Source organism: Homalodisca vitripennis, chromosome 3 (assembly GCF_021130785.1).
Source record: "Homalodisca vitripennis isolate AUS2020 chromosome 3, UT_GWSS_2.1, whole genome shotgun sequence".
Classification (NCBI taxonomy): Eukaryota; Metazoa; Arthropoda; class Insecta; order Hemiptera; family Cicadellidae; genus Homalodisca; species Homalodisca vitripennis.
Window position 1 is genome coordinate 151,435,269 of NC_060209.1, and position 13,198 is coordinate 151,448,466.

The following is a 13,198-nucleotide window of genomic DNA, read 5'->3' on the forward strand; positions in this document are numbered from 1 at the left end:
AATTGAATCACACAAGTGTCTTAAGAGAGGGTGATAAAAACATCTTAACTACATGATAAAAAATAATGTTACATATATAATTAAATAATATTAATACTGCTTATTTAAAGTACTGGATTAATATACCATAACAAAATATAAACAAAATGTAAATCCTTATGCAATAAGAAAATCATTTCAGGTTGTATCCATTCACTGTGACAGATACATCTTTATAGTGATGAGGAGAGGTTGTGTATTGAAGTAGTAGGAGACTTTGGAATTTAAAAATACTTTCAACAGTGAAAAGTGATTCAGAAACATTTAAATGGCTCATATTGCTACATTTATTACAATAATATAGGCAAAGCAAGTGATGTAAATGTGGAATTAACACTACTCAGTCAATATGACAATGCATTGTAATGTTGCCTTATTTGCTTTTAGGAGTTATAGTTCAAAATATATATGATGGACATGAACATTTTGAACGATCCAATTGAAAATTGTGAATTAACCCCCATCTGGAACATTATAACTTAATAATAATATGTCATGTAGCCAGCAGAGAAGTTCAAATCATTCAGGGTTTTTAATCTAAAATGTTCGAATCATTCAAGTCCTCACTAGCTGATATTATTTGTAGACTAGTGAATGTTATTGAGGATTGAAATATAGTTTAATTTAAATTTTACAATTAAAATGAAGCAACAGTTTAATTTCTCCTAATTATTAATTTTGGTATATCACAAAAAATTTAGATTATATCTAAAATTATGTTACATCATTCTTATGATGTTACAGTCAAGACGGTACCCAAGGAGGAGATGGTAGCATGTATACCTGTATTGCTGGCCAACCTGGAGGATCGTAATGCAGATGTACGCAAGAATGCAGCAGAAGCTGTCCTCGGAGTTATGATGCACACTGGCTACGGACCTCTCTACAGCGCTTGTGATAAACTCAAGGTATATACAGTATAGTGAGAGTACTTTGAATGTACTCAGCAGAAACGCATTGCTACTCGAGTCAAAAACTGAGTCAACTCTAACAGTTCCACAGTACTCCAATAATAGGTGTTGGACAAATAAGCAATGCAGGTAACAGCGGAAGAGGAACCCAATTCTAACTAAATATCTCATTATTAACTAGAAAAGGTTAGAATCAGATGGCACAAAATTAATGATCTGGGAAAAAAGTAAAAATACATTATCTAGTTCATTAGATATATTAGTGAAAATTTAATAATAAAACTTGTGAATAACCATCTTATTTTGGGTTTGTTTAGTCCATAATTATCACATTGTACACAACACATTACTCTATTATGTTCTTGCCAATATGTTCAGGCCAATTGTTAGTCAATTTTTAAGTAATTTTTCAGATATATTTTAGAAGATTAGAGATTTTTCAGCTATACAATATAAAAGACAATAAAATCTACAAGTATAATACAGTTTTTCTATAGTTAAAAGTTAATGTAACATATAAACTGCTGTCAAATTCCACTTGGCTGAGAAACTTGCACTTAAAATGTATAACAGATTTAAATTGTAATATGTAGTGGGTTTAAAAATGTCCTCTACATTCATCTTAAGACTTTTTTTTCTGTACACTATTAAGCTCTTGGGCCATAGCATTTAGTATGAGGAATTACATTTAATTTATTCATTCAGTGGAGCTATTGTAATAAAATCAGTGTAAGCTAGACAATACTAAAAACCTGCAGTGATTAACATGTTACTGATATCCTGCTACTAATAGTAGGTTTTTTGTGCGTGTTTATGTAATGGATCGTAATTTCCGTGATGATCGTTCAAGTTACATTCGAGAACCACGCAACGATGAGGATTCCGATTTAGACATTCAATCAGAACATAATTAAAAAAATATATAATAAAAAAAATGAAAAATAGAAAATTAATATGAACTAATAGTTACAAGATTGTACAAATCCAAGTGAACTTTGAAGTTCTTACTTTTGTTGGTAAGTAGCACTTTTGAATGTCAGTGTATGATTTTTGTATCATTTACCACATTTAAAAATAAATTACCTTATAAACTACGTGTTGTTTTATTTTTACTCAGAATTAAATGCTCTTTCTTTCTTATATTTGGGATTTTGCATATCACTAAACACAATTTTACAAATCAAAAACTTTGTTCTTTTTTCTAAAAAAATTTGTTTTCATGAAGAGGTAGAGTAAGGACATTTTTTTTAAAATTATATTATGTGAAAAATGTTCCTTAACAATTCTGAATAAAAAAAATATATAATATGACATAGGTACTTTATAGTAAACATGCAACAATAAAATAAATATAAGGCAATGTATGAAGTACTAAAAACACTCCGCCACGGAGAGAAATATGACCGCCAGTTCCAGGGTTAAACAAAGTGATGTAATAAGGATTAATATTTATTTGTGTTTTATAGTTGAGACTGTTTGTACACTGTCAACTAGAAGGGTAGATACATGTATGAAATATTTGCAGCCAGGATCCCAAGGACCTGTTAAGGACAATCCTGGAGAAGGCAAGGGGATGTTTGCCAGAAAAACCAGTTCAAAAATCCAAGTCAGCTTCCAACATTCACGGAGATAAGGGTAAAGCCAATACTAAGATGGGACCTGGCTCAACTGCTACATTTACCAAGTCCAAAGCCAAGGTAAAGTTTTCAATTATCTTTCAGGACATTGTTTACCCTGTGATCTAATTTGAAGCTAAGGGAAATGAATAGGTTATTGTTTAACCTCCATTTTTTATATAAAGACCTAGTTTTAAAGACTGTAAACGTATTTATTCACTCTAAATTAGGGTACAAACTTAAAAATGGCTCCAAAGTTTATATTGGAGAGCTGAAATTGATATATGAAGAATTTTTAGTTCATGTAACCTTGATTTTATATGTGTGACAGCAAAACAAGCAATTAGCAGAACAAATCTTGCTTGACTTCTGCTAGTACGCTTCATTGGTGGGTAAGATTGTAATCGAGTAATGTCATGTCATTTTTTTCTCAGTGCCAAAATTGACTATCTTAGTTCACATCTTATTTGACTACATGTTTAGTTCATATCATTTCAAGTTGCTTCTTTAATCAGTGTAAGTTTAGAAGTGTTTTTTCCTTGTATAAAGAGTTCTGAGTTCACTGTTGGCGGGTCAGTTCCGAATGATGAAAACTTTATACTAAAGTTTAAAATCGTTATTATCTAAGGCTTTGAACTGTTTGAACACCTGTACTGTTTAAATGAGCTATTGAATAAATCCAAGATATAGTTTAATCTATCATGCTCTTTAGCAGATGCTAGCTGCTGTAGCAAAAAGTGTGGGCCCAACACAGTCTTTCTGATGTAGAAATACACACCAATGATTATCAATGAACCAAATTAATGTTTTTTATCTGTTGTAGCCTGTAGCAGCTGTAGGAGCGAAGCCTGCAGGCCGCAGCAAGAAGGATGAAGAGGTTGACACGGCACCTCTGTTACAGAATAACTCCCTCAAAAACCAACGATTTATTGATGAACAGAAACTGAAGGTAAAGTTTGATTAATTATAGTAGTGATATAATTGTTATTGGTTATGTCTTGTTTTAGTTCATTTGGACATTATTATTAGTTTTAATCAGTTTGTCTACAGGAACCAAGACAGTTCATCAGAACTGGTTGTTATTGTCATTGCCTAATGAAATAGATTTTGATCCACATTTTAACTAAATGTATAAATATATTGACTTAAACATTTAAAATGTATGATCAATTTGACTAGACAAACTTATTCAGTGAACATAATGCTGTAGCACTGAATGAAATAACATCAAGTCATGATATTTTATTCAGTACAGTCATTTAGTCCATCATTAATATCCAAGACTTTCCAAAGAGCATAATAAAAAAAATACAACAGTAAGTGATAAAATAACACATCAAGCTGGCCTTTACAGAACACAATCTATAATGAGGTAATTCATCAAAAGAAATTTATTGGTTAAATGCATGTTACATATCAAAAGAATAAAGAGTTTGTGCTAATTTCTTTACCTAGCCTTTTTTAAATTCCAAAATACAGTAATTAATTCCAGTGTGTACATATTCCTCAAAAAATCTTTCTGAACCAAAATACCGCATTCAATGTAGTGCCTGATTTGTAATGGTGGACTGTGTCAGACTCTCAAGTGGAACTTTACTACACCACGGGAGGAGTTCGTGGAAATGCTCAAAGATCAGATGCTGGCTGCCGGAGTTAACAAGGGTCTCATCGCCAACATGTTTCATGCTGATTTCAAGTATCATCTCCGAGCAATTGATTCTCTTAGTGAGGTAGGCTATAAAACCAGTTTTAAAGTCCTGATATTCTTTATGTTTGTAATCTAAAATCTCAAACAGTTAGAAACAAAAAAATATTTTTTTATAGGACCTGGCCACAAAATGCTGAAGCACAGAGGGCTAACTTGGACTTGATCTTGAGATGGATGACTCTCCGGTTCTTTGACACGAACCCGTCGGTGCTACTCAAAGGGCTTGAATACTTGCAGACTCTGTTCTCGATACTTAACACACATAAATACAACATGCTTGACACTGAGGCTGCTTCATTTTTGCCATATCTCATACTCAAGGTTAGTTAAAACACTTTAATTCTACCTTTTGTTTAAAGTTTTAAAATGTTTTGTAAGAAGTTAGGTCTTTAGCAAACGTTTTAAGTCAACTTAAAAACTTCAGTCAAATATAAATTTTATTTTTTTTTTACAATTTGGTTTGAAAATAGTAGTTCCCATTGTTAATTTAATGACTTGATCAAGTGATAATATAGGTCTGATAATGATCTTATAGATCTGGAATTAATTGTTCAGTATTAGTCATTCTGTATTCTCTATTCTTCTGTACTTTATACCAGATTCTGATATTATAGTAATATTATTATGTATTGTGGAAGAAACAAATTATAACAATGATGAAGTTAGCCAAGACACCAATGATTGTAAACTATGTGAAGTAGTTAATATTGTCAGGTAATTGGTGAGGAATTGTCATTTACGAACTAACCAAAGTTTTTCATGTGTGCACATGAATTTAGCTGTTGTTTTCTATTCTACCATTGAAGTACAATATATGACAATAATGATCCATGCTACTTTTTTAAATAGATCAAATGCACAATGACAACTGTTTTGGTTGTACTGGCATACTGTATAACCGCCACTGCTAGACGACGTCTTTATACATCTAATCATCTTCACAATCACTTTCTCATTCATAAAAATGTCTGCTTTAAGTTATTTTGAAAGTTTTTCTTGCGATGTAAATTTATAATTTTAGGATGATATATTTGTAAACTATTGTAAATTGTATACATGTGTAATCTACATGTATTTACCACTCTTGTTTTGAGTTTATTGTTGGGCATATAATTATATTTTATTGGAATACTGAAGACACTAGCCAGCGTTAACCGTGGCTAGACCCTGTGCATAAGGAACTTTTCCTTCACTCCACTCCTCTAGAGCATGTGGTACATTCAGCGCTTCACCATGTGTGTTGAGTTACTCTATCTCTTTTCATGATTGTTCATTTGCTCTGAGTTTCATTCCCACACTGTGACAAAAACAAGAACAATTACCTGCCAACCTCTCCAGGTTTTGATCTTACAGCTAGTCATGAGAGATGATTTCCAAAGTTATGCATTTTATAAAAGCTGAAGCTAATAGGTTTTAATAGATATTAACAAGGTGTGTGAACGAGTTTGAGCTGCAACTGGTATACACATCAAAAAGTACGCAAACCAGAATAAGTCCCGAAAAAGTATAATAGTACAAGGTGACATTCCTTGAAACTCCAAAGAAAAATCACTCAAAATGTTTAAAAGGGCATGCTAGTATGCTAGTTAGCTTCTGTGCCATTAATGATATAACAGCTGGGTCTTTGAATGTTTTAGTCGCGTATTTACATTTTTGGTTATTTTCTTCTTGTTTGTTGTGTTTCTTGTTCTTTTGATATTTATATTTTGCTTCCTGAAGATCTGGGTATTATATCCCACGAAATATAGAAGCTTGTTCTAATATTTGACAACTAGAAAGAGAGATTTGTATCAGTTCTCAAAACATCTCTGATTAAGTTTTATGTAAACACAAACGAAATGGCCAATCCTCATAATCAGGAACCCCCTCTCATATTAAATACAAGTTACTTACATTTACACATTTGTAATTGTATGATTGCAGTTTGGAGATCCGAAAGATGCCGTTCGTAACAGTGTGAAAGCCTTATTGAACCAGATAGCGCATATCTACTCCAATAGCAAGATATTTGTTCACACAATGGATGGTATCAAGTCTAAAAATGCTAGACAACGTACAGGTACATAATTTTTAAATGGATATGAAAGTGGGCTTGAGCTTTTAGATTATTTTTATTTTAAATACAAGAAATATGAATAATTTGAAATCTTATATAATTTAACTTTTTTCTTATCCCTATAAAATTTTTACATGCATACTTATCCCAGGTGCTAGTTTGCCTCGCCAACACACTGTTTCCAAATGTCTCTACATTTTACATCCTCTTTTCTTCTAACCATTCTTTTCAGGTCCTTGTTCACCTGGTCCCATCATCTTAGCTTTGGTCGTCCAAGGGGTATTCTACCTTCCGAATATAGTTAATTTTAATTTTATTCTGGATAGTGCAAAAATGTTTATATCTGTCATACATAATTTCCGGGCTAAAATTTCTTTGCATTGTCTATTACTTTAGTTAACTGACTACGTTTGTATGCACAGTAGCACAGGTCATTGCTTTACTAAGAGGTCACATGTCAATTCTGATTGATTTTCATGAATTTAGTAATGTGAGTGAGCTAAATGTCTCCCTTCATATTAAAGAATTAGATTTTGAATTTTCAGAAAACAAATAAACATCTTATATAAAAAATTTCAAGTTTTCTCTCAGCTGTTATGGCCAGTGTTCCACATTCCCTACCACTCCCAATGAAGATTTGGATTGTTCAATTGGACTTAAACGTATATGGGTAGTTATTTTTCAAAGCCGAATCTCTAACCCACTAAATTTTCAACAAACATCCGGATTCAACAACTGAATCTGCTGAAATCTGCCGCATCATTTATTATCAGCTGATGCCAGAACGTAAATTACCGATCACTAAAACTTGTTATTGTAGTACGTTGTTTATGAAAAAGCATAGAAAGATAACCTAACTATCATGCTTTAGTAAATATCATTTCGTTTGCAGTTTGTATGTTCTAGATTTAAGTTTGTGCTATTCCACACATCTGCTGCAAGTATGCACAGGATTCAGCTGCTTGACAGGAAGTAAAAGGACACTTGATAATTTTTATTTACTTTGCAATTTTGTTGTATACATATTTTCTCCATGTAATATATCATGTTTTTAGTTTAATTATTTTTCATGGCTAGGAGTGGTTTGAAATTGATTATTCATTTCAAGTTAACAAGGAAGGCATGAGTGTGTCTCAAGGAGATTGCCAAGCAACACTCATAATGAAACTGATGTCATCCCTTTACTTGTTTTAGAATGTCTTGAGTACCTGGCTTATCTAATGGATAAGGAAGGCATGAGTGTGTGCCAGCCCACCCCTGCCACATGTCTCAAGGAGATGGCCAAGCAGATTTCAGACCGAGATAATTCTGTGCGCAATGCTGCCATCAACTGTATCGTCATAGCCTATTTCATTGATGGTGAGAAAGTTCTCAAGATGTTGGGTCAGGTAAGTTTATCTTTTTTAAACCATTTTCTGAATAGACACAAATGCACAACAGTATGCGAGTAGTTGATTTCTTTAACCTCAGCAAAAGCTCATTTACTTATTATTTGAGAGTAGGGATAAGAATAGAGGGTAGGATTTTACATTACACTCTCCCAGGCTTGTGTGTTGGCACGAATATGACTCCAGTAACACTTGGTAGCTAAATATTTTGTGTGACAGTAAGGGAATACTTCATTTAGTTTCATTTCTGTGATGATGGTATATTAGTTTAAAGTAGTACTCAAGACACACAGACATGAGAATACCTTAGTAAAAAATTTTCACCTCAAATTAACCAAATACTTGGTGCCTCTCTGAGTCCATGTTGTGTTTGTTACTCGTTATTACAAACACTGTCCATGACTAATGAAATCTAGTCGCATTATTATAATATATTACTGGTGACAAAACAAGATCAAGACTATAAGTATTTAACAGTTTAGAGATCATGTGATTTATTCTGGAACAGGTTTGTGAATCAAGCTGGTTAATTTAACTTTCAATTAGGATTTATAAAACTCAATTTGGCCCAGTAAACTAGTCAACACCATCATTATTTTCTAATCTTTAAATGGCTAATCCAAAATGTATCATATTTTACACTTTATTAATTTTTCTTTATTTTCATTATGTAATACATACCATAATTTAGGATATTTATTATTTTATACATTAGTACTTTATAAACGTTATTAATTAATGTAATATTATTTTTAAGTTGTTAAATGCCATACTGTTTTCTTAATTACAAAAATATTACTATCCAATATTACATATAATCAATCAACATAAAATCACAAAATATTGTAAAATATTCTTTTACTTTTAAAAAGAGTATTAAAATTTGTTGCAGATATAAGGTTTATTATAAATATTGCAGCTTTAATCATGACAAACTTAAGTATAAATATCAAATTTGGAAGAATAACAAGATAACTGAAAAATAACAATTTAAATGTGAATCATGAACATGGAGAGGCCTCTTTTACTCCTGTATATCAATATGTAGTTTAATATCCTGCTCAGACATGTCAAGTTTGTTATCTTGCACTCAATCCTGTGTGTACTTACAATGTAGGGCTGAAACTGTAATATTGTTCTGGTCTTCATCTAACCTAAAATGTTACAGCCAAAGGTATTTTTAAAGGTTTATTTATCATTAAAATCATTAAATTAGGTTATGATATAATTGTATTATTAGTTTGAAGTTAAAATAAAAAAAGTGTTATAAGTGTTGGGGGTTATATTTAATAAATAAATAAAGTTGTCAGGATACATTATGATGGAAACAAACTAGAGAATTAATTTACATATACATTTTTAACTTTAATAAAAAATAAATTACGTTTTATGCTATCAAATAAAATTTGTTCTTGTAGGTTGAAACATTACTTTTTACAAGGAAACTCTTTTTATCTACTGTTATGAAACCGTATTTGATCTAATTGATGTAAGATCAACTTTATATCACGCTTTTTTCTCTTTTTTAGGTTTTACAATTGAATTGTAGAATTTTATTAAATATGAAATACAATTGTTTTTAATGATTTTTTTTTTTTAATCCAGCAATGATCAGCTTTGTCAAATTGGTCTTTTTTGTATGCTGTTACTAAATCTAAGCAATTGCATTTATTCATATGCTTCTTTTATTGCTAATTCAAAATATTCTACTGGATATTTTAATAGTATGTTAATCCAAGTTAATTGTATGCTTTATTTATATCTAAAAATTTAGAAAATATAGTTATTTTAATAATGTTGTGTAACAATTAATTTTTGGAAGTATGAAGAATGCGATAAAAAAGCATTTTAATAAGATAATGATTTTGCTCATTAAAATTGCTTATATTTTAAAAATAATTTTTTTTTTACATATTATAATAAATACTTCACTAGTGTTTCATTAATGCATTTTATGGTATATTAGCAAAATTTTAGATATTAAATATATGTTCACACGATTTACAAAGAAATAAAATAAATTTGCTCTATTGGTACCATGAACTTTAGTTTATAATTCCAGTAATATTTATACTTCAAAAACTTATGGTTCATTGCTTCATACGTATGCAATTTTTAGTATTTTCCCCAAACTGCTCTTAAAAGGGTTAAATACTTACAAGCTATTAGTTTAAAGTGCCACTTCCTGTAAAATATATGTCAAAAATACAAGGTTGTTGTTTTTTATGGGTTTAATACAATACCTTTATTTATTCCATGTCTAGGATTTAAAATGATTACAAATCTTGGCATTTAAAATCAATATTAAATTATTGGATTGTTTAAATTAGACTTAAATTTGTGTAAATGGACCCTTAATAGTTACACACTGCTGTGGCCGTTGGTACTCCAGGTGGTACTGTATCTTACCAATAAAACTGTCTCCAGTTGTCTCCGCATCTTGCATCCTCTTTCCTCCTTCCCAATATTCTCAGGTTTTTGTTCACCTGATCCCACCACCTTAGCCTTGGTCATCAAAGGTGTCTTCTACAATCCAGGTTGTTCTCCAAAATTGTCTTTGTCATGGTGCTGTCCTTTTTACTCACGATGTGCCCTGTCCACCTGATCCTTCTACTTTGTAACTCATGTCCAATATCTGATTCTGTAACAGTTTCTCTCAATTTCTGATTATGCTTAATCCTCCGTCGTCAAAGTTCGGTCCGTACATTTTTTCTTAATATTTTGTTTCTAAAATCTATTATCTTTTTTTCTGTTTTCCTTGTAGTATCCTTATTAACTTTGAAAAATACAAACAAAATAAATAAATAAAAGTATACCATCTGCCCCATAATTCTTATTTTTTTAAATTATATCTTCAAAATTTGTGTCACATAAGGTTTTAATATGGAGTTGAATTAGGGCTCCACTTGAGAGCTATATACTAAATTGTTTATATTATCAAAGAGTACACAATATTGACCCCAGGTTCCATTTTCCTACGTAACAACCATTTAAAAACTGAAAGAATGGGTTTATTCAATTTTATTATGAAAATAGCGTAGTTGTATATTTTTAAAAACATATTCACATAGCAATGAAGACTTATACTCCCCGATACTTGTGCAGATTTCAGACAAGGACATGTCTCTGCTGGAGGAGCGTATCAAGCGGGCTGCCAAGAACAACCGGTGGGCCAGTGTGAAGCCTCTCCCCCAGACTCCCCTCCAGCGACCCCCACTTCCTACCCCTACACCAGTTCCTGTCGCTCCCCATGGTCTACCAGCCAGAACCAGATGAACCTGAAGATGAAGAAATGCCCCCTCTCGCCCGCCTCTTCAAAGGTATTTTGTTTTTATTTAATAGTTATGCTTGTGTTTTCATTAGACAGACTTAGAAGTGTTTCAAAAAAGTTAGAGAGTAATTTAAAATATTTTGAATTTTACAATGTCTCAATGTTAATTTTACTCATAAGTGAACTGCACTAAGTAAACTTAATGCCTCTGTCATACTCAAGGTGATTTTCAAGTTTATAATGAAAGAAGTTTACAGACTTTTCATTTAGAACAACATATTACCAATCCAAAAGATTGTAGGGTATTCCAAGTTTAACACACTTTCAGCCCCTTATGTATAAATATGATACACGTTGCACTATGAGATCATGCCCACGTGCATCATTTTGATACACTGTAAAACCCAGCCAAAAAGTGTAAAAGTTTATTTATCCCCAGCCCAAGGCTTACTAACGTGTGGAATCATTCCTCTGATTGCCTTCATTGCATAAAAAATTCAATAACAACTGAATAATAACATTCTTAGAGCATTTTTTAGACTGTGCACCATTATGATGCATATGGGCCATAATGTATGTTTTGGTTTTCTTTTTTACCACAATGGCCCACTGTGAGTCAATATGATGCACATTTTCAAATTTCAACATGTGCATCTTTTTGGCTCACGGAGCTGAAAAAGTATAAATATCCTATTATCTGGCCTATTCTTTTATTTCTAGCTAAATGAAAATCAACTTTCTTTGGACCAGTAAGTGTTTTTGGTAGGTTAGGGCCAGGTAAAGTTTGTTTGGTAATATATATTAGGTTAGGTTATGTCTCAATACACATACATAAAAATGGTTTGTCTATTATACGGCTTCCATCTAAAGTTATGTTAGGATATGAATAATCCCCATAAAGTTTCCATATTTACCCTAACCTATTTACATAATGTACCCTAACCTAAAGGATGGATTGTATGATATAATATTAGATAAGTTGCTAACAAAATTTGTTTGATTGGGCAAACGTTTTGGCAAAAAAACAACATAGATTTACTATGAACATATTTTATTTTACAATCTAGATATTACTATTCAGGTAGGCTACTACAGTAGAGTCCCCGTTAATCCGACCTAATTGGGACCGAGCCCTATTCGGATTATGTGATTGTTCGGATTAGCCAGAATTACAGAAATATACGGTTTTAAACTTGAGAATGGGTCTATTTTTGTATATAATTATCACATTGTTTATTAAAACATGTTTTCTGACTGTTGCATTGTATTTCTTGACAAATAGAAAACGTGTTTGCGAATACTAAGCACATTTACCAATTTAGTGGTGAGAGTTTCTATTGTTAAGCAATGTGAGTCCATCCAATAAACTCCTTCAATGCGACAGAAGACCAATAACTGAATTTATGTTTTTTAACAATTAATATTGTACTCAATAATAATATTCAGTACTGTACGTCCAATTTTTGTTTATGCCTATTCACTTTTAATACAGTAATTTTAACTCATACTTAATCTAATAAGTTTCAATTTGGTACTGTATTTAACTTCATTATTTATGTACTGTACCGTACACAATTTGTCTTAATAAAATACTGTATGTCTATTTAATTAAAGTTTTCTTTGTTTATTGTACGAAATGATGCACCCATTTTCATTTTTTATATGTAATTAGTTCCTATAACTGTTCATTATCGTTATAAATAAATTCCTCCTGGACCCTGTTGTTCGGATTAGCGGGACTCCACTGTACATCTTATTTTTTTACATATCGATGTTTTTTTGAAAAAGCAGTTCATGACACATGTACTTCTGCTCTGGACAACCAGGACACTTTTGTCTAACTTGAGGAGTTTTCTTTGTGCAGCTGTGTAAACCGACCCACAAGGGATTGGTAACGTTCGTAGCAAGATGTACATCTCCCCCCTAAGGCCTGCCTTCCAACGGTTTTCAGTACATGATCAAAACGTAAATTGTCATGTCACACAAACACTCCAAGCCAAGATCTGGACAAAACAGCTGTTTTTGTAAACAATGCAGTGTTGCCCAACCGCCAACCAATTTATGGACCCATCACTGCCCCTGTGGACCCACAGTCCCACACAACACAGTAATGCTATGCAGTTTTAATGTAAGTGTGCATAAAAAGGCTCACAGCTTGATTAAAACAGTAGTTTTGTGTGAAGCAATATGATGCACACGGGGCTCAGTG

General features: G+C 31.9%; 1 pseudogene; it reads left to right on the forward strand.

Moving 5' to 3' along the window:
- The window catches only part of LOC124358400, a 42,629-nt pseudogene extending 31,635 nt beyond the window's left edge, over nt 1-10,994 (forward strand).
- Nucleotides 10,995-13,198: the final 2,204 nt, after the last annotated feature.